The 16551-nt window shown below is 41.8% G+C and overlaps 1 protein-coding gene and 1 long non-coding RNA gene across 7 annotated transcripts in view; one reads left to right on the top strand and one right to left on the bottom strand.

Moving 5' to 3' along the window:
* Positions 1–871: 871 nt before the first annotated feature.
* LOC118894204 lies at positions 872–2523 on the bottom strand. Its single transcript, XR_005019666.1, has 2 exons — positions 2438–2523; positions 872–2169 (listed from the first exon to the last, which is right to left on the bottom strand). It is a non-coding gene; the product is annotated as an uncharacterized LOC118894204 (long non-coding RNA).
* The window catches only part of BACH1 (BTB domain and CNC homolog 1), a 46044-nt gene continuing 31857 nt past the window's right edge, over positions 2365–16551 (top strand). For 4 of the 6 annotated variants that reach the window (XM_036850139.1, XM_036850138.1, XM_036850134.1 and 1 more), the window contains exon 1: positions 2365–2509. The gene's annotated coding sequence lies outside the window, so the exon portion shown is untranslated. Of the gene's footprint in view, positions 2550–16551 lie in introns of all 6 variants that reach the window. The other 2 variants (XM_036850136.1, XM_036850137.1) reach the window with 2 other exon arrangements.

Raw genomic sequence — 16551 nt, forward strand, 5'->3', positions numbered from 1 at the left:
TTTTTTTTTTAATTTTTACTGGAGTATAGTTGCTTTACAATGTTGTGTTAGTTTCTGTTGTACAGCAAAGTGAATCAGTTATACATATACATATATCACCTCTTTTTTTAGATTTCCTTCCCATTTAGGTCACCACAGAGCACTGAGTAGAGTTCCCTGTGTTATACAGTAGGTTCTCATTAGTTATTTATTTCATACATAGTAGTGTATATATATCAATCCCAATCTCCCAATTCATCCCCCCTTCCCCCCTTGGTATTCATAAGCTTGTTCTCTACATCTATGTCTCTATTTCTGCTTTGCAAATAAGTTCGTCTGTACCATTTTTCTAGATTCCACATATAAGTGATATTATATATTTGTTTTCTTTCTGACTTACTTCACTCTGTATGACAGTCTCTAGGTCTATCCACGTCTCTGCAAATTGCACTGTTTTGTTCCTTTTTATGGCTGAGTAATATTCCACTGTGTATATGTACCACATCTTCTTTATCCATTCCTCTGTTGATGGACATTTGGGTTGCTTCCATGTCCTGGCTATCCAGAGAGTCTCATGAACACTAAAGTTTGAGAGTAACTCCTAACAGCCTTGATATTCTCAACACCTTGATATACCTTTGTAAGACTTTTCAAATAATTTAACGTATCAGAGCATATGCTAGAAACTTTCACTGCCATTTATCGAGAGTACAGAAGGAAGAGTTCCTCGCAAAGAGGAGGGTCTGTTCTTCCTCTTGAAGAAACTGCAAAGGCGTGGGAGGAAGGAAGACTAGAATTCCACTGGCTTTGGGTGGAAGGTGAGTGAAGCCTCAAAAATGCTCAGGTGCATGTAAGAACCCCAGTCCTTTCATGTCTATTTCCAACTGTTCTTTCCTCCTTTCTAACTAAATATTTTTACCCCACCATGAACTCAGGTAGCCTGAAATGCCATCTGCCTCCAACGTCTGGACTATTGCATATGCTCTTCCCTCCCTGGACTGCAGGGCCCCATTCTTCCCAGTTAAGATCCAATGCAAATGTTACCTACTGCCCAAATTCTAGGTCACAGCGAATCACTTTACCCCTTGGACTCCCACACAATTTCGCTCATCATTTTCTCGTGTATTTTGGATGCAACTCAAATGTCCCTAAGTCTCACCGCCTGTGAATACAAACGCAGTCATGTTAGTGATAATACCTGACTTCATTAACTTGGCAGTCTTTTTTTGCCCTGAGAGGTCCAGGGCTGTCTTCCTGTGTGCAAGAATGAGCCCACACATCCTGGTGCTGATGCTGTCCAGCCATCGACTTCTTTCTGTCTTTCGACCTGAACTCAAAAGCCAACGGCAAAACCCCTTCACAAGATCCCAACTCCAATCAGGTCGGCTGGCACAGTGCCAGAGTGCTCGGGTCTCCCTTTAGATTGATAAGTGTAGGCTTTGCCAGGTGCACATCTTTTCGCACAGTCAGTGCTTTGAACTCCAGAGATGCTAAATGGCTTGGGAACTTAATTTTAACACCAACAATTGGATGAACACTGGAATAAGCAGCAGAAGATGAAAGCCTGACCTGGGCTTGAGATGAGCCGGCTGACACCACTGGGCGCTCAACCTGGTTCCAAGTTTCCTGGCGGCCACCACGTAAAGGGAACACCTGTTAGCCGACGCCACTGTTTTCACTGTCAGACAAAAGTAGGGCTGCCAGAGGCTTTCTACAAAATCCTGGATGCATTTGATGCATCCCTATCAGGAAGCTCAAAAACCTTGCGAACCTGGGCTTCCCGCCACCCCCAGGAGAAGGCAGAGAAGAAGCTCTGCTGCAGGGGCTGCCAGAAGCTACTCCTGAGGGGGTCTGGTCTGGGGAGGGACGTGGCCGGCGCTCGTCCTCCCTGCTGGTGTCCGCTGGCACTCGATTCCGGGTATCCCGGCAACACTTAGAGCGAGCAGGCCGTTAGGCTTTTCCTTTCTGCTTTCAGCAGGAAAGGAGGAGGTGGTCCTCGGGTGGCTTTTTCGTTCAGGCTGCGGGCTGTGCTCGCAAAGGGGCGCTGCCCACGGAGGTTGCGGGACCCCGCCGCCGCCTCCTCGAGGCCTGCCCTGCCCAGGGCTTGCGCGATGCCTCCCTGCATCCCCTCGTGTGGGCTTCTGCCTACACGCAGGGAGCCGCAGGGATCCGCGTACCGAGGCTTCCAGGCTGGCGAGGCGGGGCCTTTAGTGAGGGCGGAGTTTAGGCGCCACAGAGCGGGGAAGGGCGGGGTCTCGCGAGGCAGGCCTACGGGGCGGGACCTCGCTAGGGGGCGGGACCTCGCTAGGGGGCGGGGCTTGGGCGCCAGGAGGGGGCGGTGGCCGCGGCGGCGGAGGGAAGGGGAGGGAACGAGAGGGGAAGGGAGGGGAGGCGAGGGAGGAAAGGGAAAGGAAGGAGAGGGGAGGGGGCGGCCGGCCACGGAGAGGGAGTGAGTCACCTGATAGCTGCCCGCGCGGCCCGCCAGGCTCGCTCGCTGCCGTCAGTCGGGCTGCGTCGCGCCTCGGCTCTGGTGAGTGGCTCGCCTGTCCCGGGCGCCCTTCCCCGGCAGGGTAAGCGCGGCGGCGTCGCGCGCGCGGTCTGGGCCGCCGGCCTGTGAGGGGCGGTCCGCGGGCAGGTCCTGGGGAGGTGGTGAGGGAGACCGGGGCGGCTGCTTTCTGGGCGGGGGGCATTAAGCGGGGCCCGCGGGGGGCGGCTGCGGCTCCCGTTCCTGGAAGTGGCCGCGTCCGCCGGAAGGGGCGACGGGTCGGCGCCCCGTGGCCCCGCGCGCGGCCGGCGCCGTTGTTTACGGGCCCGCGCTGTACTTTACCCCGGGCCGGCGGGCGGGGGGCCAGGATGTGCTGGGGCCTGGGCGCCCGCTCCCCCTTCCCCGCCTCTCGGGCACCTGGGTCCGAGCCCGGCACTCCCCCAACCCCCAGCCAGCGCGCGGCCCGGCGGGGCTGTGACACATCAGCACCGCCCGCGCGGCCGGCCCGGCTCCGTATTGTCCCTCCGCCCCCTCCCACCACCGTCGGCAGCCGCCGCGTCCGGCGAGCTGTTTGCCTCCCGTCTGCCCAGCCTGGGTGTAGGTCGCGCGTGTAATCACGTAAGAAAGGCCGAGTTCGTGGCTGGAGCAAAAATACCACCCTGCGGGGCTGGGTTTAGCGAAGATTGGTTTGGGGGCCCGGAGATCCCAGGGCTCCCTTTGTTGGAGTTTTGCCCGCGCGTTGTAATTAAAGACTCCCACAGTCGGGTGAGAGTGGGTGTTGATCGTAGAGTCACCAGCTTTGTGCTCGTGTAATGAAACGCGAGTGCCATGGTTTTCTCGTTCTTGCACGGCAGTTTTATGTCACCGAGTAGAATGGTACAGAAGGTTTTTGCAGTGAGCCTTCTGCGTTGAATTTGGGCTGATTCAAGGTATAGCGTAGTAGTGATTGTGAAAGAACGTGTGTGGGAAAAACAGACTCCAGTGTCACGCTTGAAGGAACAAAGGCTGTTTTGTAGGGATGCCTATCTTTCGGGAGAATTCTATCAGTATTGGGTCTGGAGGGTGCTGCGACTAGGTCTTTGTTCATGTAGTTTAACACTGCTTATATCCAGCAGGGTTTGCATTTCAAGCAGTTCCGAAAGATAGAGGGTGGAAACACCGGACGTGTTAGTGCCAGAGCGCTTGAGCGCTTCACATGGTCAAGCAGAGAAATGGGAAGAGGCCGGCTGCTTCTTCCTGGTCTTGGGTAGTGGTGCAAGGGCTGGGCTGGGCTTGAAGGCGCTTGCCACTTCAGCCTTTGGATTAAAGAAGCCTGGGGAAAAAGAACACTTGGTGAGTCAGCTGGGAGTAGGATGGCCTTGGTTTAAGTGATGGCATGGCATCGTGCATTATTGTTGTTTAACCTGTGGCTCTGTCAAGTGGTTTACCATTGTTCAATATATTGGTTGGCTAACAAGGTAGATGACTCCTTAAAAAAAGTTGGGCTGCTGAGTCATTCGCCCCAGCCTGAGAGGTAATTAGGAACAGCTGGTGCAGATACTCTCATCACATGCCTCCACTGTAAAAGGCCAAGGAGCACTCAAGAGGGGTTGCTTCAGAGGCCTGAAGCTGGGGCTGTTTGTGTTGATACAGGTAATCAGCGGGTGAGGTGCCAGCGCTCTTAGGAAGTGGCAGAGGAGCGCTGAGGTGGTGGGTAAACAGAGCAGCCTCGTGACCTACTGCCTGAGAAGTTTGTGCTGGAGAGAGCTAAAACTGAGGAAGAAATTTGCAGCTAGGAGTCACCTTTTAATAGTATTGTAACAAAAGTATTCACTCTTCTTATTGTACTTAGTTTTTTGTTTCCCGTTTGTGGTTTTGTTGTTCTGTGGTTTATACATTTCAGAAAGTGAACTTAATTTGTTCTTCATAAAGATTTCTTTAGGAGAACACAGAAGGAGGCTTCCTCCACGAGCCTTCCTCGTGGTTTTCATGGCCCCTGGCTTTTCATACATACACTAGTAGTTTCTGGTGGCAGAGAGGAGGGGAAGGACAATGTGGGTGGAATTAACAGGTCTCTTTGGATCGAGTCTTGAAAGCACTGTCGGGTGAAAGGCAAACCATATGGATATCTGTCTCATTGTCGTAGTGTTGGCGCTGGTGTCTTTTCGTCTCGGATCATTACTTCTTGCTTTAAAAATGAGCACAGGACCCAAGCATACAGTCCCTATTGCTAACAGAGTTTAGGGAAGGGAAGTGTGGAGTGGGGGTGGATCTGACCCTTATCTGTGGTCAGAAGAATGACTGATTCTTATTGATGGTAGCTCATTAAAACATTTTGTAGTAGAAAAAGGTGCCTTACTTTTGGGACTAGAAGAGATTAAAAATCATGAATTTTTTAGGGATTAGGGTTTCTAAGGTGAGTGCAAGATGATTCATTTGGAAGAAAATAATAAACCCTTGATTTTTTGAAAACTCACTTTTATATAAAATAAGAAAGACATTCATCTTCAAGATACAGGGTAACAGTAGTACATGCATGTTATATAACTTGGGTTTATGCCTCCCCCTTTTCTGTTGGGGAACATAAAGAGTTTGTTAACCACTGCCAGTAACACTCTTTCAACAATTGGGGTACTTTTTTTAAAACTTGTGATTTCCTCTTAAAAGCTGTCATTTTTTCAGATGTTCTTAATTCATTTTAATTTTTATTTCACATGTAGTTCTATTCTTTTTATGCTGTATTTTAAAGATTAGAAGCTTGAGTGTAAATTTCTTATTACATTGTTGATGTGGAGAATGGAAATAACAAAAAATACATTGTTGCCTATTACATATAATACCATGTATTTTGAATTTGGAGACAAGCCAGATGGTTGGTTTGTTTCATGGGTATGATTTGAAGTGTAGTAATAGGTAAAAAGGGTATAATGGGACCACCAGAAGATAATCTGCACATTGGAGTATAATTTGTATATAACAAATTCTTTGAAAGATCACTGTTACTCCTTGAAGTCTGCATTTTTGGGGGCCAAGTTTACAAGGGGCCCCTTTCACAAGGATTAATAAGACTGCATACCCAGCAAATCACTTGGGAAGTGGCATTCCCCCCGTTACTGCTCTTCACTGGTGCTGATCCTCTCCAAGACTTAGGTTTTAAGGATCAGCTCGTCCTCCCAATTTTCTGACTAATGTTCTGTTAATGGGAGAATTGCTTTAACCCTAAACTCACATTTCCTGAGGATTCTACTAAATGGAGGGTGTATTTTGTGTGGCTGAATGGGTGACTTAGGAAACTATTTTGATTTTAAAAAATATACCAAACCAGGTAATATGCCAGAGCTCAAGGTATGGGTAATTTGAGCACTATTTGCCAGAATCCAGGCCCCTTGGAGAGAGTAAACATTTCAAGACTGCAGGTAAAATATAGACTTACACCACCATGAAACCTGGGCTTCTGGCTTAGTGCATAGCATTAAGAAAATTGAAGTTGTAGATTTGATCACTGTACAGTTGACAGAGAAGCAGTAAACAAAGTCGTTAAAAGTGGGCCATCTGGAGCCAGACTGCTGAAGGTCAAGTTCTTGCTTTGTTACTTACCTGCTGTGAAGCCTTCGACAAGTTACTTCACTTAGTTGTGCCTCTTTTTCTCATCTGTAAAATGGGATGATGATAATAGAATCTATATCATAGGGGTTGTTGCAAAATGCATTAATATGTGTTAAGCGGTTAGAACAGTGCTGGCTCCGTATTAAACATCAGTACGCATTAGTTGTTATTGTCTGTTCTTCAGAATCAGGGAAGTGCTTGGTTACACAGCCACATTTTGCAGCCTCCCTGAGCTGCATTTCACTGATCAGAGGAGAGAGTGAGGAGAAGCGTGGGTGTGCAGCACGTGGCTGCTACTGGGAAAACAACTCAAGTGAACATTCTGACAAGTCAGTAGCAGCATCTCAAACAAACACCCCACTTCTGAGGGCAAGTAACATAGGACGTGGCTTTTTAGTAAAGGAATCTAACAGTCTCAGCAAAATGCTCTAGAGGCAGTTTTCACCAGTTAATTGGAATTGGCTTTTGAAGAAATAACATCTGCCATCCTGCATCTCATCTATTCTTCATGTTATAATTGAGGACACTGTGGCCCAGCAGGGTTAGTAACCTGTCTACCCCCTTCCTGCTTATTAACATCAGGACAGAACTCATTTTTTGATTCTCATTCCTGACTTGTAGTGAACATTTGGAATGTAAGTTTACCTGCCAGTTATTTCTAAGTATCGTATTTTCTTTAAATGACATGTTTGTGCTAATATAGAAAAATTATCCATGATGAACAGTAGATATGTTTATCATGTGGCTTCCTGCACCGGTTAGTAATTCAGAAAGGTTGTGTCAAACATTTTGACCATCCTTTTGACTATAGTGTAAGTTTCTTAATGAAGATGCATGTCTTCTGTTAATCTCCGTGGAACAGTGAACGTGCTTTGGCTGTTTGTTCAGTAAACTGTCAGTCGCTGCACTAGTAGTATAACATGGATTCTTTTTGGTTCTGTGGTTTTGAAACTTGGGGATTTTTAAAAGAGTGAAGGAGAAAACAGTATATGTTGTACCTCGTAAGTTATTTTAAATATGTACTGAATTGAAACCCTTGATCATTTAGAATTCTACTTTCTGTTTCCATCATTGGTGTGAGGATTGAGGAAGCACCTGGATTTAAATCATTTAGTTCATCTCCTGAGATAGAAAGAAAATGTGTCTTCTGACTTCTTTTTCCTTGTAATTGACTTAGAATTGGATCGAGCAAAATATAATTTGGGTTGTCTAGATGCTAAATAAACCTCTTATACATCTAATACTTTCCTTTAATATGATCACTCCTCTGGAACAGATCCTTTGTTTTATTTAGGATCAGGGACAGTTTAGAGAATATTAATAGGATCATAAAAATTGTCCCCAAGCAAATATAAGGAACAAAGAAATAGTGGTTGCCAGGATCTTGGTTGTTAATGACTGTCCTAGGAGCACTGTGGGCATGCAGTGGAGTTGGCGGGCTGCTGGCTCCTTTCTCAGTACTGGCACCGTTTAGAAAATGTTCCATCAGTGCAGGTGAAGCTGTGTGCAAATCATATTCTTTTTTTTTTAAATTTATTTATTTATTTTTGGCTGTGTTGGGTCTTTGTTTCTGTGCGAGGGCTTTCTCCAGTTGCCGCAAGCTGGGGCCACTCTTCATCGCGGTGCGCGGGCCTCTCACTGTCGCGGCCTCTCTTGTTGCGGAGCACAGGCTCCAGACGCGCAGGCTCAGTAGTTGTGGCTCACGGGCCTAGTTGCTCCGCGGCATGTGGGATCCTCCCGGACCAGGGCTCGAACCCGTGTCCCCTGCATTGGCAGGCAGACTCTCAACCACTGCGCCACCAGGGAAGCCCCATATTCTTTTAAAAATAAATTTGAGTCATTTTCTTAATGCCTTAGGAAAGTTAGTAATCAAAGGATATTTTTGTAAGAAAATAACTGTTCCTAGCTTCTATCTGGTAAAGTCATTTTCACTTTTTTAATTTGTCATTTCTTAGATTGAATCAGAGTCATAGTGGTTAGCTGTACTCCACTTCCCCATCCCCCATTAAAGTGGAATTACATTAAAAAGTGTTTTATATAGTGGGGTCATTTTTTCAGTTCCTTTGTAGCCTGGACCTTGTCAATATCCTACCTCTAAGGTTATAGACTAAACGTGGTATGGGGAATGTCTTACCTCCCTCTTCTGCCTTTTTTTTTTTCCCCTGTCATTAATCTCTTCTTTTTACTGACTGGTCAGCCTCTAGGATTCCCAGGGGAGATGTTTTTGGCCTAAGGAGATGAACTCTTAGGGTCTTATTGAAGAAATGGGAAGACCCTACTTCCTGGTATCTTCATATCCTTAATGCCTTATTCCTTCTCTAAAATGTGCCAACGTCTTTTGGAAGTCAGTTAAATCAGTGAGGAGATGTACTTATCCATCAGAGAGTTTGCTATAAAATAGGTGGCTATAAAAGATTTATTAGTCTTTCAATGAACTTATTAGGTTGTAATTATTAGTTTGTCAATTTGTGGGTTTTGGTAAGATCAGTAATTTCATTAATGTGTATTTTGCACTGAACTGTTATTTTATAAAATGTAAAGTGGTTGTCAAATCTTGGCCCAAGACACTTTACATTTTTAAAGTACCTAATGTCTCTTTATTTACTCTGTTTTTCTGAGGAGTGTCCCCAGCAGGGCTCCTCTAGATAGGATTTACTACTAAAATTAGAAGGGGAAGTAAGAAAAAAGACATTGCCCTTTTAATCAGTTTTCCCACATTAGTAAGAGACTTTTGAAGTAGAAAAGAATTTTGCCCAGCTGAGTAGGGATCTTTGCTTCATTCCTTCATTCCCAGTTGTCATCCAGAGATAGCAAAGGAAATGCTGGTTAGGGACGAGTCTGTAGCTACGACCAGCTTCGCCTGCTTCATTGTCTCTTGGACTGTTGCAAGTACTGTTCAAGCTCTAGATATATTTCTCTGGGTTTTTAAAAAAATGTGTTTTGCCTTTAAGCACATGTCTTTTGTCACTGGCCTGGTTTGTTGCCTGTTCCAGACCCCAGGAGGTCTGGGACACCTTTTCCTCTGGGGAGCAGGTTGGCAGCAGTGCTCACCAGTGGCAGAGCTGCTCAGGTACTCGCACGCCTCCCTGCCATGGCTTCTCATACACCAGTGTGGAAACATCCTCTTCTCTCCTACTGAGTTAACTTTGACCAGCTCTCTGATCCCTGGGGAGTAAAGAATAATTGTGTTTTTAAGTTTCAAGGCACTTTGGTCTCTTATCTTCCTGTGCATGCTGTTCTTCTCCCCAGTTTACACTCAAACACATATTCTGGTGTGTGTAGATAGTAGGGTTGCTAAACTCATTTCACCGTTCATGGTATGCCTACGTGTTAGGTATTAGGTTTACATTTGGTTAATGAAACATATTTGTGCCTTGATATGCCAGGAACTTTTCTAGATGTTGGCAATACAGAATTTTTCAGAGGTTACAGTCTGACAGGCAGACCATTACTGTAGCATGTGGTAATTGCTAAAATAGCAACATGTAAGATGTGGCTTGAAACCATAGGGTATGAGAAGAAGCTTAAGCTTTGGGAAATTAAGAAAGCCTTAGGAATGTCAGTGATGAATGCATAATTTAGTGGAGGAGGCAGCTTGTTTTGACCGCTCTTTTGAGAAGCATAGCAATGAAGAGTAGAGAAGAGAGATTTTAGTTGGGGGAGGTTGGGTCAGGAAGGTTGTGTGTCTGCGTCTGTATGTATTTAAAAATAAGGTCAGTGGGAAAAGGTTGAAAATGCAGGATATGTCTTTCTTTTATCCATGGCTAGTTCCTCTTATGGTTGCAAGATGACTGGCACAAGTTCAAGTGTACCAGTAAATATAACTGAGTTTCTTGGAAGAAGACTTTTTTTTTTTTTTCTGTGATATCTCTTTATTAGTGATAAAAGCCTTTCCCAAAGACCTCATAGTAAATACCACCCCAGCCTCTCCTTTTTGGGGCCAGCATTGCATAAGTTTATGCCTAAATCAGTCAATGTCAAGAGAAGTCAGACCACTGTGATTGGCTTAAATGGATTGCGATTCATCTTGGGTTGGGACTAGGGTTTGCTACCCCCGAAACTCATGGCCTCAGGTAGAGAGTAGATTTGTGGGCACAATCAGGATGTGGTTAGAAAATGAGGGGGCAAATGGAACTGGATGGCAAACAGTGTCATCCTTGCCTGCTACTTGTATCAACGCTACGCACAGACACATACTTTTGAGTAGAAAAAGAAAATGTGGTTGTCTTCGGATTTGGAGTTTTTGGTGACTTTTTTCCTCTTATATATCCTACTATGATCAAGTATTATTTTTACAGTCAGATCAAATGTTTTATTTTAAAATGATTTTAAAATTGAAAATTTGCCCATTCTATCCAAAAAATTACATGTAGTAGGAATACATTTCTTTCAGTACTGTAAACCAGGGGTCCCCAACCCCTGGGCCGCAGACTGGTACTGGGCCCTGTTAGGAACTGGGCTGCACAGCAGGAGGTGAGCAGTGGGCAAGTGAGCAAAGCTTCATCGGCTGCTCCCCATCGCTCGCATTACTGCCTGAACCATCCCCCCTGACATCCGTGGAAAAATTGTCTTCCATGAGACCAGTCCCTGGTGCCAAAAAGGTTGGGGACTGCTGCTCTAAATAGTTCTGAGGTTCTCTGTTATTCTCCTAATACTTTCAGGGAAAGAAGAATATATAATAATATCTTGTAGCTTCTGATTGTGTCTATACCAAGAGGACCACTCTCTCTCTCTTACTCTGTAGGGCATGCCCATCTGTGATGTCTGTGGCTCTCAGTGAGTGGTGAGGCTAGTCTGGTTTGAATGGAATGGTTGATTCATTGCCTGGATAGGCCAGCATTCTTTGGAACCCACATTCTTGAATCTGGGATACTAACGGGAACATCACTCCCTCTTTACACACTCATTCTTCTTCTAGGAGGGAAAACTGTCCTGTGGTTAGTTTATTTGCCATTCCTTTCAGACTTCAAGAATAATTCCACGTTAATTTTATACAGTGTTCCTGTAGCACTCCTAAACTGTTTACTGCACTTTGATATGTTCAAAGGACTTGTGTTTAATTCTTGTTCCTTCTTCTCAATCCTAAGTTTTGGTGCTTTGTATGGATGGGAAAGGCAAACAGATAATGTAAATACATAAATACTTAGTGCTGTAAATTCATAAAATAGAAAATAATTACTAATAGTTTTTTTTCTATTTGAGAATAACGAATAGCTATGATAGATGGTTAGGGTAGGCTTCTGAAATAGTGTTACTTTTTTGGATAGAATTTAGAAAGACAATACTGCCAAAATAATTTTCATCTCCGGTAAAAAAAAATAGTATTTACCTACTCAGTTGTTCCTCGAATGATATTTGAACTGAGAAATATTTCAACTTTTTTTTTTTTTTTTTTTTTTTTACAGGCCTCAAATTATTACTTATTTGACTAAATCTTGTGACTGTATATTGGAAAGTAGCTATCTGAGGGCTCAGGTGGAAAGTCTACAGCTCGTTAATCTCCATTTTAGAGATGGTAATTTTGACTTCCGTAATTTTGACTTCCAAGTTAACATCAATAACAAGAAATAGATTTTAAAAATTTAGTTTTAGCTATGTATATTGAGATACCTAGCACTATAGTGCCTACCAGGGATGAGTGGATTAGGTTATCTTTAAATAAAGCATTTCAATTTAGTACCTCTACCAAAATTAAAAAGTTTCATATCTGTGATTCATATTCTAATTGCTCTACTGTAACTGCTGCTTTATTTAATTAACATTGTTACTTAACATTTTTTCCTCTTAATCCTTTTTTTTGACTCAAATTTATTATGAGTTGGGGTGAGAAGGTGTTTAAGGAATGGTTGGGAATTTGAAGGGCACCTTTTTGGTGGTTTGCTTGTTTTTTCAGTTACTTTGCATGCTATATTTGTCAAGTCTTAGACCTACAGAGGGTCATTCTGACCTAGATCTAGTTTTAGGGCTTTCACTTCCTCTAGGCAATCAGAAGTAAATAATGTGAATCACGGTTATAATTTTTACAGTTTGAAAACAAAATAACATATGAATATTTCATTATGAATGTGGGACATGAACACTTATTATTCCAAATGGAAAGTGACTTTTGGTGAAATATCTCCAGCACTGTGTCCTTCGTTTAATTTTCCATATGTAGTTGGGTATAACTACAAACTTTGATTTAAGTTCAGCATAGTTTGGTGTCAGATTCTTTTTAACGATAGATTATGTAATCCAAGAAGTGTTAATCAGAAATTAATAAACTAAATATTGAATAATAAGGAAAAATTTCTATTCCATAAATGCCCTTTTAATCTGTTTGTCTAACATTGTTCTCATCACACACACAGGATACTTGAGACATTTCCCTCTAGTCTTGTTTTTTTTATCCTCCTCACTTTTACCCCCACCCTCAAAACAACTTTGCTCTTCAGGCCATGTCATATGAATTGAAATGTAATATTTGGACCTGGGGCAGAAGAACTTTTTAACCTCTAAGTGACTGACCCTCTAAGGGCTTCAGTTTCCTCATCTGTAACCGAAGTGTGGAAGTGGGTTGTATTGGGTGAATGTGCTCTTTCAGTTGGGGATTCTTTGGGTCTGTGAAATTATCAATTTTCTTGAGCAGACTTGTATAATTTTAATATTTTCTTTTTATCTTGTTGAGATCTTTATTAGGCTTATTGACATTTCATTCTTAAAGGTTCAGGAATCTCTGTATTTTGTAGTTTAACTCTTGGGTTTGTGGAACCTTTGAAAATGCAGTATTCTTTTGGTCTTTTGGATAAAGATGACAATAATAATAATAAAATGTTAATGATCTCATGCCAGGCACTGTGCTATTAAATGCGCCCAACCATTCAATCCTTAGAGTAAGTGTTGATGTTATTTTCCTTATGGGGAACCTAAAGGGTGAGGTCAGGTATCTTATAGATCACACCGTTGGTAATGTCTGCAGAACCTTAATTATATCCCAGTACTTCCCGTTCTTTCCAATATCATGCTGCTGGTTGTTTTAAAATACCTAAAATTGATTTTCTTTTGCTTTTCATAATTCTGTATATTTGGTGTTTAGCACTTTATCCTTTTCAAAGGGCTTTGTGACATAAGTAGGGCAGGGGCTCCCTCCTTAAGTCTCAAGGGTACACATTTGCCCGTGTTCACAGAGCTAGACCTGACCTGATGGGTTTTTTCTCCTTATTTTCCTGTAACAGGGTTCTCTTTTTCCACATCAAAGCATCTTTTTATTTTAAATTTCTATAAAATTTAATTTATTCTTTTGTGTTTACTGTGAAGATACCAGTGGAGGCTGCTGTGTTTTAGAGTTGCCCGTGAATTTTCTAGATAGTGACAAACCAATATCCTGATGAGTGGAGGAAATAATCTATTATCAAGGGGGAAAAAAGTAATTGATATCCTTTGGGAGCCTTCAAGACAGCCGAAAGAAATGTGAATTGCATTTTTTCCGAAGGCATATGTTTTTGTTTATGGTTTGTTGTCTCTTTGAACATTTTTCTGATTATAAAGTAATATGTTTATGGTTAAGAATTTGAATGCAGAAACAAGCAAACAAAAATTACCTGGATGTAACCATTGTTAATATTTTGATACATACCCTAACTAGAGGTGGAGGAACCAAGGTTTCTGGACATGTTAAATGTGAGATGCCTGTTAGACATACAAGTAGTAATTTGAGTATGCAGTTGGATACATGAGTACGAAGTTCAAGAGAATAGTCGAGATTAGACCAAATATAAATATGAGAGTGTACAGTAAGTCCATGAGTGATCGTGTCCACGCTGTGAGTCTGGATGAGTTCTCGTAGGGAGTGTTACAAAGAGGAGGAGAGATCTGAGCACCAAGCCCTGGCTCTCCAGCATTTAGGGGTTTGGAGGAGAAGGAGGATCCACCGAATTGACAAGGGGCTGCTAGTGAGGTGGTGAATCAGAAGCCAAGTGAAGAAAGGATTTCAGGGAGGGAATGATCAGCCTGTTGAATGTTGCTGAGATGCTGTCTAAGAAGACTCAAAATTTGCCATTTGGCAATGTGAAGGCCGCTGATCCTCACAAAGTAATTCCCATGGAGTTGAGGGGAAAAGGTCTGATTTTAGTGGGCTCAAATGAAATTGGGAGAGAGGGAAGTGGAGATGGTGTGAATATAAACGGCTTTTTGGGGGAGTTCTACTATAAAGAAGAGCAGTGAATTTTACTGTAGTTAGAAGGATGTGGGGAGGGTCAAGAAATTTTATTTTAAGAAAAGAGCCATTACAGTATTTTTGTATGCCAGTGGGAATGTATTGTATTCATTTTTTCCTCATATTTTGCTTGGTGAGACTTTGCAGAAGTTTGTCAATTTTATTGGTTTCCTTAAAGAATCAGCTCCTGGGGGGAAAAGGGGGATGGAAGGGATTGGGATTGACATATATACACTATAGAAACTATGTATAAAATAACTAACTAATGAGAACCTACTGTATAGCACAGGGAACTCTACTGAGTGCTCTGCGGTGACCTAAATGGGAAGGAAATCCAAGAAAGAGGGGATATATGTATATATATATAGCTGATTCACTTTGCTGTACAGCAGAAAGTAACACAACATTGTACAGCAACTATACTCCAATAAAAATTAATTAAAAAAAAATCAGCTCATGGTTTAAGTCATCAGTTCTATCAAAAGTAGCTGCAAAATTTTATTATGTGAGTGGTTTTCTTGGTGGAAATACAGTAGATTTCATTAGATTCTGTAAGTCGGAGAACCAGCGCTCCAGTTTGGAAGTTTTAACAGCTTGTTTCCCTAAAAGATACCCTTACATTTTTAAAGATTCTATCTGAATTGATATCTTTGTCAATATGAAATGTTAAACAGTATGTATAACATTGTTCCCAAACAAGAAGAAATCTTACTATATTTTTCTACCCTTCCTATCGCCTAGTTTTGTTAAAATAATCTAAGATTTTGGTTAAAGATTGATTTTTTTCTTTATCAAATTCCTTTTCTATTTGAAGAATCTTTGAAAAGTTGCATTAAGACTTACACCAAGTTATCAACAGTTTAGACTTAAACTGAGTTTGACTATTTTTTGTCTACTGTATATTTAAGCATCTTTTAAGTTTATGTTTTTACAAAGTATTACATATTTTTGATTTAAAAACAATAAATTTATCATAAAGCAACTTCATCTGTTATACACCTAATTCTGCTTCAAAGATAATATTCATCTTTACCCATTTCTGCTATTTAATTTTTTAGAGACACAGACCTCTGTGTCTCTAAGATGTTTGTACCTCATTTTATTTATGAACCTAAGATGTTATCTGTTTACTTTCTGTTACCATAGATGTTGATTTTGTTTGCTTCTGCCATCCCATCAGCTGTATTTATAATCATTCTATTTCTGTTCTTAGTCACCTCTACAATCCCCCCTCCACCTTTTTTAAAATTTGGTCTCATTAATCTAAGGCAGTATCTTTTGACTCTGTACATTATAAGTTATATAGAAATACTACCTTTCCTTTCAGTTCTGTCTGATTCCATCTCTCAGCTGGCCACTTTTATTTTACTAAGGTTAATAATTACATTTCATTTAATAACCATAGTTAAGTCTTCCATTATTTGTTCTGAAAGTTGAAAACCAGTTAACAGTGTTCATGTTATTATATCTGTGTCCATATTGGGCACTGGAAAGCTAAGTAACGTGCTATTACACTTTTTTCTTTATGGTTTCACTGTCACCCTGTGCCACTCAAAAAACATTTTCTTTTTTTTTAAATTGAAGTGTAGTTGATTTACAATGTTGTGTTAGTTTTAGGTGTACAGCACAGTGATTCAGTTATACATCTATATCTATGTATCTATTCTTTTTCAGATTCTTTTTCCATATAGGTTATTAGAGAATATTGAATATAGTTCCCTGTGCTATACAGTAGGTCCTTGTCGGTTATCTGTTTTATATGTAATAGTGTGTATCTACACACTATTAATCCCAAACTCCTAATTTATCCCTCCCCCCCCCCCAACTTTCCCCTTTGGTAACCATAAGTTTGTTTTCTATGTCTGTGGGTCTCTTTCTGTTTTGTATATAAATTAATTTGTATCTTTTCTTTTTTTTAGATTCCACATATAAGTGATATATAATGTTTGTCTTTCTCTGGCTTACTTCACTTAGTATGATAATCTCTAGGTTCATCCTTGTTGCTGCAAATGGCATTATTTCATTCTTTTTTTATGGCTGAATAATACTCCATGGGGTGTGTGTGTGTGTGTGTGTGTGTGTGTGTGTGTATGTATGTATCACATCTTCTTTATCCATTCCTCTGTCAGTGGACATTTCGGTTGCTTCCATGTCTTGGCTATTGTGAATAGTGCTGCCGTGAGCATTGGGGTGTATTTATCTTTTCAAATTGTGGTTTTCTCTGGATATATGCCCAGGAGTGGGATTGCAGGGTCATATGGTAGCTCTATTTTTAGTTTTTTAAGGAACCTCCATACTGTTCTCCATA

This window comes from Balaenoptera musculus, chromosome 4 (assembly GCF_009873245.2).
Source record: "Balaenoptera musculus isolate JJ_BM4_2016_0621 chromosome 4, mBalMus1.pri.v3, whole genome shotgun sequence".
Taxonomy (NCBI): domain Eukaryota; kingdom Metazoa; phylum Chordata; class Mammalia; order Artiodactyla; family Balaenopteridae; genus Balaenoptera; species Balaenoptera musculus.